Below are 16,810 nucleotides of genomic sequence, written 5' to 3'. Positions count from 1 at the left end.
GATATTTTGTCAAAATCTTATTTCTACAGTAAATTTTGTCAAAATTTTATTTCTATAGAAAATTTTGTCAACATTTTATTTCTACAGAAAGTTTTGTCAAAATTTTATTTCTATAGAAAATTTTGTCAACAATTTATTTCTAGAGAAAATATAGTCAACATTTTATTTCTATTTTTTTATTTCTGTAGAAAATTTTGTCAAAATATTTGTTCTATAGAAACTGTTATCAAAATATTTGCTTCTAATGAAAATGTTGTGAAAATATTTGTTTCTATAGAAAATTTTATTTTTTAGAAAATTTTGTTTCAATAGAAAATTTTGTCAAAATTTTATTTCTGCAGAAAATTTTGTCAAAATTTTATTACTACAGAAAATTTTGTCAAAATTTTATTTCTACAGAAAATTTTGTCAAAATTTTATTACCATAGAAAATTTTGCGAAAATTTTATTTTTATAGATTCTTTTCACAATTTTATTTCTATAGAAAACTTTTTGAACATTTTATTTTTATAGAATATTTTGTCAAAATTTTATTTCTATAGAAAATTTTGTCAACATTTTACTTCAATAGAAAATTTTCTTAAAATAATATTTCAGTAGATTTTTTTTATTTTATTTCTATAGCAAACTTTTTTAACATTTTATTTCTATAGAAAATTTTATCAAATATTTATTTTTTGGCAATTTTTGTTATAGAAATTGTTTGTCAAAATTTTATTTTTATAGAAAATATTGTCAGTATTTTATTTCTATAGAAAAGATTGTCAATATGTGATTTCTAAAGAAAATTTTGTTAAAATTTTATTTCTATAGAAAATTTTGTCAAAGTTTTTTTCTATAGAAAATTATGTCACAATTTTATTTCTATATTTTTTTTAATTTTATTTCAATAGAGAATTTTCTTAAAATTTTATTTCAATAGAAAATTTTTTTTAAAATTTTATTTCCGTAGAAAATTTTGCCAAAATTTTATTTTTTATAGATTTTTTTTAATTTTATTTCTATAGAAAACTTTTTGAGCATTTTATGTCTTTATAATATTTGTTAAAATTTTATTTCTACAGAAAATTTTGTCAAAATTTTATTTCTACAGAAAATTTTGTCAAAATTTTATTTCTACAGAAAATTTTGTCAAAATTTTTTTTTGTATAGAAAATTTTGCCAAAATTTTATTTCTATAGAAAATTTTGTCAAAGTTTTTTTCTATAGAAAATTATGTCACAATTTTATTTCTATATATTTTTTTTAATTTTATTTCAATAGAGAATTTTCTTAAAATTTTATTTCAATAGAAAATTTTTCTTAAAATTTTATTTCCGTAGAAAATTTTGCCAAAATTTTATTTTTTATAGATTTTTTTTTTAATTTTATTTCTATAGAAAACTTTTTGAGCATTTTATGTCTTTATAATATTTGTTAAAATTTTATTTCTACAGAAAATTTTGTCAAAATTTTATTTCTACAGCAAATTTTGTCAAAATTTTATTTCTACAGAAAATTTTGTCAAAATTTTTTTTGTATAGAAAATTTTGCCAAAATGTTATTTCTATAGAAAATTTTTTGTTAAAGTTTTATTTCAATAAAAATTTTTCTTCAAATTTAATTTCAATAGAAAATTTTGTCAAAATTTTATTACCATAAAATTTTTTTTAAAATTTTATTTCTATAGAACACATTTTGAACATTTTATTTCTATAGAATATTTTGTCAAAATTTTATTTCTATAGCAAATGTTGTCAACATTTTCGTTCTGCAGTAAATTTTGTCAAAATTTTATTTCGATTTATTTTTTTTTTTAATTTTATTTCTATTGCAAACTTTTTTAACATTTAATTTCTATAGAAAATTTTATCAAATATTTATTTCTTGGCAAATTTCTTTTTATAGAAATTTTTTGTCAAAATTCTACTTCTATAGAAAATATTGTCAATATTTTATTTATATAGAAAAGATTGTCAATATTTGATTTATATAGAAAAGATTGTCAATATTTGATTTCTAAATTTTATTTCTATAGAAAACTTTTTCAAAGTTTTTTTTCTATAGAAAATTATGTCACAATTTTATTTCTATATATATATTTTTTAATTTTATTTCAATAGAAAATTTTCTTAAAATTTTATTTCAATAAAAATTGTTCTTCAAATTTTATTTCAATAGAAAATTTTTCTTAAAATTCAAAATTTTATCTAATTATACAATTATTATTCGAGCTTTATGGACAGATATAGATTAAGGAACATGGTTAATAGAGCCATTGAAAAGAAAACGCCAGAGACAAATCTATACACGCCTGGACTGTACATGTTTCGGTTCGGGCGAATGAACCTTTCCACAGCCTTTAGTATAGATCTGACTGGGAGAGATAACTCAATTTTGGGCCCTTTATGCTAACTCCTTATGGAGAAAACATTTGGGAAATTTCCTCTTACAAATTGAATCATCTTTTCTCCCACTGTACATCATCTTTTCATATAACTTACAAGTCCCTTAATCTTATTTTTATTTCGTTTTGTTACATAGTAATGCAACAACACGAAATTTATTTTTAGAAAGCTAATTTGTTAGAATTCACCTAAGTGGTGAACAGTCGAACAATGCTTATTGTTTCTACAGTCAACTACAACATATGAAAATTAACAGAAACTGGTTTCCAGGATACAACAACAATTCTAACGCGTACATTAGTCGTGTTTTTCCTAGTTTTACGACGGGCTCATCGTTGCTTATTCTATTACATGTTAGCCTGATACCGAAACAGGCAATTGACGTCCAAATGCATTATATCTAATTATACAATTATTATTCGAGCTTTATGGACAGATATAGATTAAGGAACATGGTTAATAGAGCCATTGAAAAGAAAACGCCAGAGACAAATCTATACACGCCTGGACTGTACATGTTTCGGTTCGGGCGAATCTATTCCTTAATCTATATCTGTCCAAATGCATTATATCTAATTAGCCTGATACCGAAACAGGCAATTGACGTCCAAATGCATTATATCTAATTATACAATTATTATTCGAGCTTTATGGACAGATATAGATTAAGGAATAGATTCGCCCGAACCGAAACATGTACAGTCCAGGCGTGTATAGATTTGTCTCTGGCGTTTTCTTTTCAATGGCTCTATTAACCATGTTCCTTAATCTATATCTGTCCATAAAGCTCGAATAATAATTGTATAATTAGATATAATGCATTTGGACGTCAATTGCCTGTTTCGGTATCAGGCTAACATGTAATAGAATATTCAAAATTTTATTTCTATAGAAAATTTTTTCAAAGTTTTTTTTTTTCCTATAGAAAATTATGTCACAATTTTATTTCTATATATTTTTTTTCTTAAATTTTATTTCAATAGAAAATTTATTTTAATAAAAATTGTTCTTTAAATTTTATTTCAGTAGAAAATTTTTCTTAAAATTTTATTTCCACAGAAAATTTTGCCAAAATTTTATTTTTATAGATTTTTTTCTAATTTTATTTCTATAGAAAACTTTTTGAACAGTTTGTTTCTATACAATATTTTGTCAATATTTTATTTCTATAGAAAATTTTCTTAAAATTTTATTTCAATAGAAAATTTTCTTAAAATTTTATTTCTATAGCAAACTTTTTGAACATTTTATTTCTATAGAAAATTTTGTCAAATATTTATTTCTTGTCAAAATTTTTTTTTGATAGAAATTTTTTGTCAAACTTTTATTTCTATAGAAAATTTTGTCTGTATTTTATTTCTGTAGAAAAGATTGTCAATATTTTATTTCTAAAGAAAATTTTGTCAAAATTTTATTTCTATAGAAAATTTTGTCAAAGTTTTTTTTTCTATAGAAAATTATGTCAAAATTTTATTTCTATAGAAAATTTTTTAAAAATGTTATTGCTACAGAAAACTTTGTGAACATTTTATTTCTATAGAAAATTTTGTCAAGATTTTATTTCTATGGAAATTTTTGTCATCATTTTATATCTATAGATAATTTTGTTAAAGTTTTATTATAATGATTTCACTAAACGGAAGAACGGACAAACATCGCTAGATCGAGTAGATTGAATTTCACCACGACCCAGAATGTATATACCTTATGGGGTCTGAGACTAATATTTCGATGTATTACAAATGGAATGACGAAGTTAATATAACCCCCCATCCTATGGCTGAAGGTGTAATAAGCTCAATTAATTGTTTTAATAAAATAATAATAACAATAAAATATTTTCTCTGAATGTCTGTATGTATGTGTGTGTGTACTTCGACATATGACGATACTGTGCATCCACTCACCCAATAGGTGGTAGTTTTTTAATACAGTCAATGAGAAGGAACAAAAAGTAATTAAATACGGAATACACTCTAGAAACTAGCATCATCACTAGTATTCCATAATTATCAAGGACTGCATGGCGTCTTCGGCTTGATATTGTAGTCGTTGGCATGACTTGATATGTTATTTAAAATATGTGGTGGTGGCTGCAGCAGACAAAATTCACCAAGTAACCACGCAAGTGCATCGATAGCAACCAATATGGCATTTCTTCGCATTGGAGTAGATGGAAAATGAGGAATTACCAAATCATATATCGTTCCTAGAACTTCCGGTTTTTATGTGGATCCTCCTACAAGCAATAGTTTAGCACAAAACCCGAATGCTTAAACAATTTTTTTGTTCATACGAACCACAATTTCTTAGATAAAATGTATAGTTGTGTCAGGTTTTTATAATTCTTTTCAAGATATTTTCATTTGTTTTTTTTTTAATCTTGCCATTCTTAGTTTAAATGAAATTCTTTTCTGGCAGCCTGAAAGTATGCATCAAACATCTTCATAACCACGATTTGTTGGGAGAGGAGAAAACACTCATACCCATAGCATGCTTTTCAGCTTGTATTTGTTGCAATGCAAATAGGTCTCATGTTACCTACAATCAACCAAAGAACATATTCTAACCCACCTCATTTCCACAACATTCTCAGAGCCTTTATGGGGGGTTCCTGGTAAGAGAACTTGTTTTCAAATTTTCTTATAAATTTGTCTAGTGTTGTTGTAGTCAGTCTTTATTTCTTGCTTCACGAGTGAGTTTGTCTTATTTTGTGTGAAACGAATGATTGGACCAGTGTATATGGCCCGGTATGTTTACTCGAATCCAGTATGGGCCGTTAGGCATTTGATGGGGCGCGGCAGCAGTGTTGGCTGCCAGACGTCAGTCTATGGTCTTTGTCTATATGGAAATGTTTGTGTCTTAATCCTTTTTCCATTATTATTTTCATAATTCTTATTTACATGTTGTGTTCCATCACAGTTGTGTAAATTTTATGTGTGTGGTGTTTTATTTTCTTCAGAGAATTAACAAACAGCACCACCATCACACAATCTCTCTGGTGCTGGTCTCTGACTGAAGCTTCAAATAAACTGGAGGGGTCTCCTTTGATATTACCAACACTGTTGCCGTTGAGCTGTTAAGTATTGTTTTCTTTTGTAGTTTTTCATGTGTATTAAACGAGGGCCTTACGGAAGTTTGGTTAGATTAGCTTTAGAGAGATGTTATTTCAGGCTTATTATACTATTCAGGTGGTAAACTTTCCTCTTCCATCAAAGAGTTTAAGTTCTCCATGACAAGAGATCACACTTTTATATCCGATTCCTAAAACTAGAAGTGAAACCACTTAGAGAAACTTTGAAACGCTTAGTAGTATAACCAGCCCTACTGAAAAGGGCGCTATGAATATGGGCAGCATGAAAATGAGCCTCAAAAGTCTTAATAGATAGGACCCTAAAAAATTATAATGAAAACAACAACAACAAATATTTATTTTTTGGGGGGTAAAAATTCATTTTTATTTTTGAGCTTAATTTAAATTATGAAAATAAACCCTAATATTTCAAATGAATCCCAAATTCCTTTTTGGAATTATGCTTCGGTTTCAAGTGGGGTCTACTTTCGTTGTCTCCTTTTTGAATATGGTGGCAACTGTACTCCGTTTTGTTGCTCCGAATAGCATTGTATTAATTTAATATGGATGGCAATATTTAAGACTTTCTCCTAACTAGTGGGCTAAAGCGAATTTATAACTATAAGTAAGGGTGGAAGGCCCTTGTTCTGGTTTCAAAATTTTGTCCTATTGACGGAGTCGAAATACCAAAACGACACAAGTGGACGGCCTTCGGTTCGGGTTTAAGTCTCTGCTTTATGGACAGAGTCCACAGTGTTCTAAGGCGATTCCGAAATGATAGAATTGGCCAGCCTTCGACCGGGGTTTATGACTTTTTTCCTATGGAGAGATTAAAGTGTAAGCTAATGCAATTGCAAAGTGATAAATGTGGGAGGCCTTCGCTCAGGGTTCGAGTCTTTCCTTTACGGACAGAGTCCAAAGTACGGTAACGCGATTCCGAAATGATATAATTGGATGACCTTCGGCCGAGGTTTAAGACTTTATCCTATGGACAAAGCCGAAAGTGGGCGAACGCAATTCCAAAGCAATAAAAGTGGCCAGCCTTTGACTGCGTGTATACAACGGACAGAGTCCAAAGAACGCTAATGCAATTCCGAAGTGGCATAATTTGCCGTTAATTTAATTAAATTTGATTTTCCATCAGTTAGGGTTCATTTTCTTGCAGTTGTTTAAATCAAAGAAGGGCCCTAATATTGCTTTTCATGCTTCATGGGGCTCATAATCATTAAAAAGCGTCGCCCAACGTTTGTGGTCCTTTTTCATTTTGGTTGTGGGGCTCATTTTCCTTGGGCACATTTTCATACCGTCACTAAGAGGAGATAATTCTCCGCTGAAAAACTTTTAGATGCCCGTATTGAATCCATTGCCCTTAATATACATGGCGGACCTGCTAGCCATTGTACTTGTCTGGCCTGTTATGCTGGTTCGAATGGAGTCGCAATATTTTGTAATGTATGTGAGCATTAGGTAGGCGCAGAGACAATTCAATGGTCTCACATTTCCCTCTCTCGTTCACGTTACAGAGAAGAACTTATGAGACCTCATAAAAGTGCTAGCTTTTAGCTAGCGCTTGGTACTGAATCAGCTGAATATTTTAGCTGAGTACTTTGCCTAAAGGTTTCCCAGGCAATGGAGATGGAATTCCTCGTAGCAAACCAGCGATTCAAGAAAATAAATCAAGGGATTATTAGATTGATTTCGAGAATTTGTGGATTGTGAAACTAGGTTAAGGTTAAAGTGGCAGCCCGATTAAGATTCAGGCTCACTTAGACTATTCAGTCCATTGTGATATGATATGTGATGATATTGTGAAACTATGCTCAGAGCATGTGTCCAAGTTATTTGAGAATTTCGAAGGTGATAGCGAGACAAAGTGTGCCACTCCATTTCGCAACAATTTAATGATCTCACAAACAAATTCTATAACTGTACCCTTGATGGTTTTCACACTTACCTAGTCTTGAGTTCATTACCAGTCTGCCGAGTTGAGTTCATGGCCAGTCTGCCGCAAAATCTTGGTGACGTAAAAGCTCAATTCGCCAAAACTCTTATCCAGGCACATACGAAAGGGTTTACAGGTGACGTAAAAGCTCAATTCGCCAAAACTCTTATCCAGGCACATACGAAAGGGTTTACAGGCCTCACCAACATTAAATCATTCGAGAGGTTCAAGTGTAATTCACTTGGGGTTTAGTGAATTATCCGAATTTATTCTGTTAATTGGTTGATAGTTTCGCAGCCAGTGGATGATGCTGATGAGGAATGTTGTATTTCCGAAACGGCCGCCCATCCAACCATCTCACAAGTTAAAGGGTTTTGCCCAAATAAATTTGACAAACTTACTCTTCCTTTGTTGGTTAAACTATTCCCGTTGTTTAATCAACACATGGCTTCAAGCTGAAATCAAAACAATAATAATGATTGAAGAAGAAACCAACAATTATATGTAAATTATACAAACCGATGCCCAGATTTAGCATCCGGAGCCAATCAAGAACTATGCAAAGACTCTACACTCAAAAAAAAGTTTACTTGGATCCGAAGATTTTTATCTTCCCTTAAGGATTGTGGTATTGATTCCGAGTCAAAGATGCGGCTTCTTTAAAATAAATAATTTTTTTTATCGACCTATCTGGCTTTAAATCTAGGACCAATAAAATTAAAATAAGGATACAGATCTCATTTATACAATCTTCATTCTCTTTTCGCGGTTTATTAATAAAGGAACTCGTGAACAAACAAATGCCAGTTTAAAAATCCAAATTATGACGGATACTTCGAAGTAAAAAACGTTTTCTTAATTCCAAAAAAACTTTGAACCAAAGACCCTAAATCCCCTAAAATACATATTAGCCTATATTTGAAGCGTTTTTATCTTAAATCTAAAGTTTCAATATTTCAGTTAATTTAAGGACAATTTCTTCAAATCAAAAATGTGTTTCTTTAGTTTAAGGAAAATTAGCTTTAGTTCAAAGACATGCGACTTAAACGGAGGGACGCAAACTTATAAAATTTGTGTCCTAAATTTAATAAAAACAAGTATATACGGCCGTAAGTTCGGCCAGGCCGAATCTTATGTACCCTCCACCATGGATTGCGTAGAAACTTCTACGAAAGACTGTCATCCACAATCGAATTAATTGGGTTGTGGTATCTTAAAACTTCTTAACATCGTTTTCTAAGTTGTTAGTTAGTCCATACGTGGTATATATTAGACAAAAAAGTATGTGTAGGTAATTCTACAAATAATTACGAATCGATATGGACTTTTGCACAGTACGCAGAGAGCCAGAATTGAAATATGGGGGTCGCTTATATGTGGGCTATATACAATTATGAACTTGATATGGACCAATTTTTGTGTGATTGGCGATCGATTTATCTGAGGGCTATATATAACTATAGACCGATATGGACCTAGTTAGGCATGGTTGCTAACGGCCATATACTAGCACAATGTACCAAATTTCAACTGACTCGGATTAAATGTGCTCCTCCAAGTGTCTCCAAAACCAAATCTCTTGATTGGTTTATAGGGGGGGTTATATATGATTATGGACTGACATGGACCACTCTTGGCATGGTTGTTAAATATCATATACTACCACCACGTACCAAATTTCAACCAGATCGGATGAATTTTGCTTCTCCGAAAGGCACCCGGGGTCAAATATGGGGATCGGTTTATATGGGGGCTATATATAATTATGCACTGATATGAACCAATTCATGCATGGTTGTTGGATACCATATAGTAACTTCACGTACCAAATGTCAACCGAATCGGATGAATTTTGCTCTTCCAAGGGGCTCCGGAGGTCAAATCTGGGGATCGGTTTATATTTCAGCCTGATCGGATGAAATTTGCTTCTCCTAGAGGCTCCGCAAGCCAAATCGGGGGGCTATATATAATTATGGACCGATGTGGACCAATTTTTGCATGGTTGTTAAAGACCATATACTTACACCATGTACCAAATTTCAGCCGGATCGGATGAAATTTGCTTCTCTTAGAGGCTCCGCAAGCCAAATCGGGGGATCGGTTTATATGGGGGCTACATATAATTATGAACCGATGTGGACCAATTTTTGCATGGTTTTTAGAGACCATATACCAAAACCATGTACCAAATTTCAGACGAATCGGATGAAATTTGCTTCTGTTTGAGGCTCCGCAAGCCAAATCTGGGGATCGGCTTATATGGGGGCTATATATAATTATGGACCGATGTGGACCAATTTTTGCAAGATTGTTAAAGACCATATACCAACACCATGTTTCAAATTTCAGCCAGATCGGATGAAATTTGCTTCTCTTAGAGGATCGGCAAGCCAAATTTGGGGGTCGGTTTATATGGGGGCTATACGTAAAAGCGGACCGATATGGCCCATTTGCAATACCATCCGACCTACATCAATAACAACTACTTGTGCCAAGTTTCAAGTCGATAGCTTGTTTCGTTCGGAAGTTAGCGTGATTTCAACAGACGGACGGACGGACATGCTCAGATCGACTCAGAATTTCACCACGACCCAGAATATATATACTTTATGGGGTCTTAGAGCAATATTTCGATGTGTTACAAACGGAATGACAAAGTTAATATACCCCCATCCTATGGTGGAGGGTATAAAAATTTTTGAAGCAAAGTTTATAAGTTTTATTTTAATTAAAATTTCATTATTTTAAAGAAATTTGTCCTTAATATTTTGTAAATTCCGCATCCTGAAAAATGTAATATCACGTAAATATTGTATATGGACTAACTTACAATTTAGAAAATGATGAAAGAACTTGTAAGATACCTTGTCAACGGCAGGAATGGCGTTTCTCTCTACCATTCCATATGACTTTGTGGTGAATTCAATTGATGAAATAAGTTCAACACACCGCCCCAAAATGCAACTGCCTAAAAGTATGCTTTAGTTTTTAAGATGATTGCAATAGTCGATACTTTCGATCTTGTTCACTGCAACACTGTGATTTTTTTAGCCTAGTCTTATTTAACCTTCCTCATTCGTTGATAAAGTTTCATTTTTGTTTTTGTTTTTTTTATTATTTTCTTGTTTCTGCTTGTGATGATGGTGTTCCTGTTTGTTGCTGTTGATGTTGTTATAATAATGTTTTGCGCATTTTCGAAGAAAACAATTTTCACCATTTTCTGGGAACAAGGCGGAAAATCATTACCCTTTCTGTTAAAGACTTATCGGAGGTATGAGTTAAGGTTGAGAGGAATGAGTTGGTTATGGCAACTCATTGCCATGACCCAGAGAGTGGGTTAAAATTAAGATTTTTTCTTATAACTGAATTATTCTTTGATTACCACCAAAAACACCATCAACCATCCTTGTGACCCGTTGTTGTTTATGTTCAAATAATTACAGTGATTTTCCAGAGATGTACACACCCACACACAGCCAACATCCAAGGGAAAAAGGGTTGTTGGTCTTATGATTTGCCACAGCTGAAGAGGAAGGACCTAAACTGGAATGAATGAACATTTCACAAACATCATTGGCATCATCACAACGTCGTCATATAACAAGCAAACCCCCCCCCAAAAAATAGGAAACAAAAAATTATAACAGAATTTTTAATTAAAATGTATTTATTAAATACTTAAAATATAGTCTCTCTTTCGTTGGAATAAAATGCGAAAAACAAAACTTCCTAAAGAAAAACAAAAATTTTTCCTGGGGAATGGGGTATGAAACACTTGTATAAGACACTTTTTTATATAGAAAACGAAGACTGTACACTGAAAAAAATATTGTCCTGAGGTCAAAGATTTCATGTCTTTAAAATGTGAGTGCAAATTTTGCTTAGCAAAGAAGACGCATTTCTCTAATATAAAGTTTTTTATCCTTTTCGAAAAACCGATAAACTTTTCAATGAAGTCGTATTGTTCTTATAATTAAGTGATTTGACTTAAAAATGGGCGTCATAACATGAAAGAAAATATGTTTGGGCTAAGGTCAACTTGACTTTAATAATTTAGAAAATTTTTTTTAAATTTAATGAAGTTGTCTTTAAATTTGTTGCCTTTTTGCATCTCGACTACAAAGCAAAAAATCGTTCAAATATAGGACACGTTTTCAACACTTTATTTTAAAGACGTTTTTTTACTTGAAACATAGCATAATTTCTACTGGAAGTTGATTCTTAATTTTGAAAATAAAGTTGTCGTTAAAAGCATGCCTTTTTGTCTTTACTTTTAAAATTTTGGTATTGATTCCGAGCCAAAGAAGGATACTTTTAAGACACAATTCTCTTTTAAATTTGGGGTTTGAGTACTGGCTTCTAGGAAGCAAATTTTTAGTTTTCGCTTTTTCAGCTTTTTTTCTTCATATGCTATCAAAGTCCTTTAAAAAGAAGTTAACGACAATTTTATTTTCCAAATTAAGACTCGACTTCCAGTAGAAATTATGATATGTTTCAAGTAAAAAACGTCTTTAAAAAAAAGTGTTGAAATATATGTCCTATTTTTTAACGATTTTGAACATAACAATTCCATGAACTGAAAAAATTAAATTGGCTTTAGTGAAACAGAGGGTTCATTTTATTTTGAGTGTAGAAATAACATTTTCACAACATTTTCTGTAATGATAAACTATAGACAAAATTTTCTCTAGGTATAAAATTTTGACAAAATTTTCTACACTGAAAAAAATATTGTCGTGAGGTCAAAGATTTCATGTCTTTAAAATACGAATACAAATTTTGCTTAGCATAGAAGACGCATTTCTCTAAAATAAAGTTATTTTCCTTGTCCAAAAGTCGATAAACTTTTCAATGAAGTCGTATTGTCCTTATAATTAAGTGATTTGACTTAAAAATGGGCATCATAACATGAAAGAAAAAATTTATAGGCTAAGGTCAACTTGACTTTAATAATTCAGAAAAATTCTTTAAATTTAATGAAATTGTCTTTAAATTTGTTGTCTTTTTGCATCTTGACTACAAAGCAAAAAATCGTTCAAATATAGGACATGTTCTTCAAAACTTTATTTTAAAGAAGTTTTTTACTTCAAACATAGCATAATTTCTACTGGAAGTCGAGTCCTAATTTGGAAAATAAAGTTGCCGTTAACTCGTTTTTAAAGGACTTTGATAGCATATGAAGAAAAAAAGCTGAGAAAGCGAAAAATTAAAATTTGCTTCCTAGAAGCAAGTACACAAAACCTAAATTTAAAAGAGAATTGTGTCTTAAAAGTATCCTTACTTGTATTATCCGCTTCTTTGGCTCGGAATCAATACCAAATTTTTTAAAGTAAAGACAAAATCTTTGGAACCGAGTATGCTTTTTTTTCAGTGTATAGAAATAAAATTTTGAAAAAAAAATCTATGGAAATAAAAGTTTGACAAAGTTTTCTATAGGAATAAAAATTTGACAAAGTTTCATATGTAATACAATTTTGACCAGATTTTCTCTAGGAATACAATTTTTATAAAATTTTCTACAAAAATAAAATTTTGACAAAAATTTCTATAGGAATAAAAATTTTTGCAACGTTTGCCATAATAATAAAGTTAAGACAAAATTTCTCTAGGAATAAAATTTTGACAACATTTTTTATAGAAATATAATTTTGATAATATTTTCTCTAGGAACAAAATGTTGGAAAAAATTCTCTGGGAATAAAATGTTGATAAAACTTTCCATAGAAAATAAAATTTTCTATGGAAACAAAATTTTTACAATTTTTCAATAGAAAATGTCATACTATCAAATTATATTCTACCTTTTTGTAGAAGTAACAATTGTTCCTATAATAAAAATATTTAAATTTTCGACACATTTATAATTCAAGGAATATTTATACACCCAAATAAATTATCGCCCTTAATAGTGGTCATAAAATAATAACTTCTAAAATAAAATAATAAATCATTTCTTTAGGAGAAACATGTTTTTCATAATAAGCACAAAAATTTGTTCAAAAGTTGCAAAATATGTTTTTATACCCTCCATCATAGGATGGGGGTATATTAACTTTGTCATTCCGTTTGTAACACATCGAAATATTGCTCAAAGACCCCATAAAGTATATATATTCTGGGTCGGGGTGAAATTCTGAGTCGATCTAAGCATGTCCGTCCGTCCGTCCGTCCGTCTGTTGAAATCTCGCTAACTTCCGAACGAAACAAGCTATCGACTTGAAACTTGGCACAAATAGTTGTTATCGATGTAGGTCGGATGGTATTGAAAATGGGCCATATTGGTCCACTTTTACGTATAGCCCCCATATAAAGGGACCCTCAGATTTGGCTTGTGGAGCCTCTAACAGAAGCATATTTCGTCCGATCCAGCTGAAATTTGGTACATGATGTTCGTATATGGTCTCTAACACCCATGCAAAAATTGGTGCACATCGGTCCATAATTATATATAGACCCCATATAAACCGATCTCCAGATTTGGCTTGCGAAGCCTCAAAGAGGAGCACATTGCATCCGATCCGGCTGAAATTTGGTACATGGTATTGGTATATGGTCTCTAACAACCGTGCAAAAAATGGTCCACATCGGTCCATAATTATATATAGCGCCCATATAAACCGATCCCCAGATTTGGGTTGCGGAGCCTCAAAGAGAAGCAAATTTCATCCGATCCGCCTGAAATTTGATACATGATATTGGTATGTGGTCTCTAACAACCATGCAAAAATTGGTCCACATCGGTTCATAATTATATATAGCCCCCATATAATTATATATAGCCCCCCGATCGCCAGATTTGGATTGCGAAGTCTCCAAGAGAAGCAAATTTCATCCAATCCGGTTGTAATTTGGAACATGGTGTTAGTATATGATATTTAACAACCGTGCCAGAATTGGTCCATATCGGTCCATAATTATATTAGCCCCCATATAAAACATTCTCCAGATTTGACCTCCGGGGCGTCTTGGAGGAGCAAAGTTCATCCGATCCGGTTCAAATTAGGAACGTGGTGTTAGTATATGGTCGCTAACAACCATACCAAAATTGGTCCAATCACACAAAAATTGGTCCATATCGGTTCATAAGCATGGTTGCCACTAGAGCCAAAAATAATCTACCAAAATTTTATTTCTATAGAAAATTTTGTCAACATTTTATTTCTACAGAAAATTTTGTCAAAATTTTATTTCTGGAGAAAATTTTTTAAAATTTTATTCAGTTCGTAATAAAATTTTCATCATTGTCAAAATTTTATTTCTTTAGAAAATTTTGTCAAAATTTTATTTCTATAGAAAATTATGTTCAAATTTTATTCGGTTCATAATCATGGTTGCCACTCGACCAAAAATAATCTACCAAGATTTTATTTCTATAGAAAATTTTGTCAAAAGTTTATTTCTATAGAAAATTTTGTTAAAATTTTATTTCTGTAGAAATTTTTGTCAAAATTTTCTTTCTATAGAAAATTTTGTCAAAATTTTTATTTCTATAGAAAATTTTGTGGAAATTTTATTTCTATAGGAAATTTTGTTAAAATTTTATTTCTGTAGAAAATTTTGTCAAAATTTTACGTCTACTTTGTCAAACTGAATTATATACCTATTGGATCGATCATTTTTGATTTAATATATATCACGTATGGACTTACATACAATTTAGAAGATGGTGTTAGGAGGTTTAAAGATACCTTGCCATCGGCAAGCGTTACAGCAACTTAAGTAATTCGATTGTGGATGGCAGTGTTTAGAAGAAGTTTCTACGCAATCCATGATGGAGGGTACAAAAGCTTCGGCCTGGCCGAACTTACGGCCGTATATACTTGTTTTTTTTTGTTTTTTTGGTAGACTATTTGGCACGAGGGGCAACGGTGATTGTATATTCTAATGATAATTTTACTCTTCTCCTTGTAGTTTGTGAGGATCATACCTTATTAATCCCAGAAAACGTTAGCTGTTGGGAAGACCTTTGCTTTCTCCGGAGCTCGTTCGCTTGGTACAGACTTTTGGTTCACGGACTGCCCTTCATGCCCTGTCAATATGAGATCATGAATTGTTGTTACTGTATCTTATTTTCCGTCTTAGGGACACCTTGATGACACTTAAAAAAAAATCCGCGTGCAACGTAAATATACCTTCCACAAAATACGAAATTACGAGTCCTGTCTGGCTGAAATTTGTGTAGTACCCATTTAAATTACGAGTATATACAATATAATTTAAATGGTCATTTTCTTTGACAAAATTTACCACATTCTCACCTTCTGCCCTTTTTGGTTATTGCGACAACATCAAAAGATTTTTGGGGGAGGTCACGTGTTGTAACTGTTATTCATTTCGGTCCAGTTTTATTGTCCATCTATGGTGTTTTTTTTGTTATGAAAGGCGTGAAACAATTGGTTTTGACACCTCTGAAAGGTCAATGTTTTGTATGTCTACAACTTCCATCAGTTTGCTTGTCAACCAACATGAGTCTTTGTCCAGAGGAAGAGGGTATGGGTTAAACGTTTGTCCCAAATTTTTGTTTTTTTTTGGTCAAACTGTGTTTTGCATTGTTTTTAGATTTAACCTGTGGCCAATGGGTTTGGTTTATATTTTAAAAAAGGATATTGTAGGTGAGTGTTATTGCTGTTATTCTTTCAGAGGATGGAAGTGTCCATTTTCGAAAAGACCAGGTTTATATTTCAAAGGATTTGTGGTCATCATTGTGGGGTGGAAAAAGGGGGCATCCGCATACCTCTATGGTTACAAATTAAGGAGCTATGATACAAGATTAAGTCTAGAAATTGAATAATTTAGAGATTTTTTTTAATGAGTGCTATGGAGTTTATTATAAATTATTTTCCTACAAAGAAAAAACAGGCATTACGTCGCACAAGAAGATTATGCATATATAGTGCACTCGCGGTAACGTGAACACCGCATAACGTGAACACAATTTTTCTTACACTAACTACTCCGTAAGGCTGAAAAACATGAAATTTGACGTTAGAGGCAGATTTACAATGCCAAATACAATTTCAAATACACCTACGGAATTTTTTAGTGATCTAGTTTGGCTTTTTTCGTGAATTTTAATTAATAACTTAAATGGCTTTATATATTTTTCCGATCTGATATTTTTCCGATCTCTTTGTTTTGTAATTCGCTAACGTGAACTTTCCTGGTTTTAATTATTTCACGTTACTGCGAGTGAACTTTACAGCTAAAAAAAAATGGAAGTTGTTCCATAAACATTTCTTTTTAAGAGCATCCCTGGATCCACAATCAATTTCTTCCCACTTCCATCGAAGTTGAGAATGGTCCAACCATTCTTAGAAAATACTCCATTTGGCGGTATAAAGACAAAATTTAAATTTTAGACAATTAAATGTTACAAAAAAAAAATAATGCTAAAAAACAATCAAATAA

Source organism: Haematobia irritans, chromosome 2, assembly GCF_050003625.1.
Source record: "Haematobia irritans isolate KBUSLIRL chromosome 2, ASM5000362v1, whole genome shotgun sequence".
Lineage (NCBI taxonomy): Eukaryota > Metazoa > Arthropoda > Insecta > Diptera > Muscidae > Haematobia > Haematobia irritans.
Note: the sequence above shows the minus strand (reverse complement) of the source record.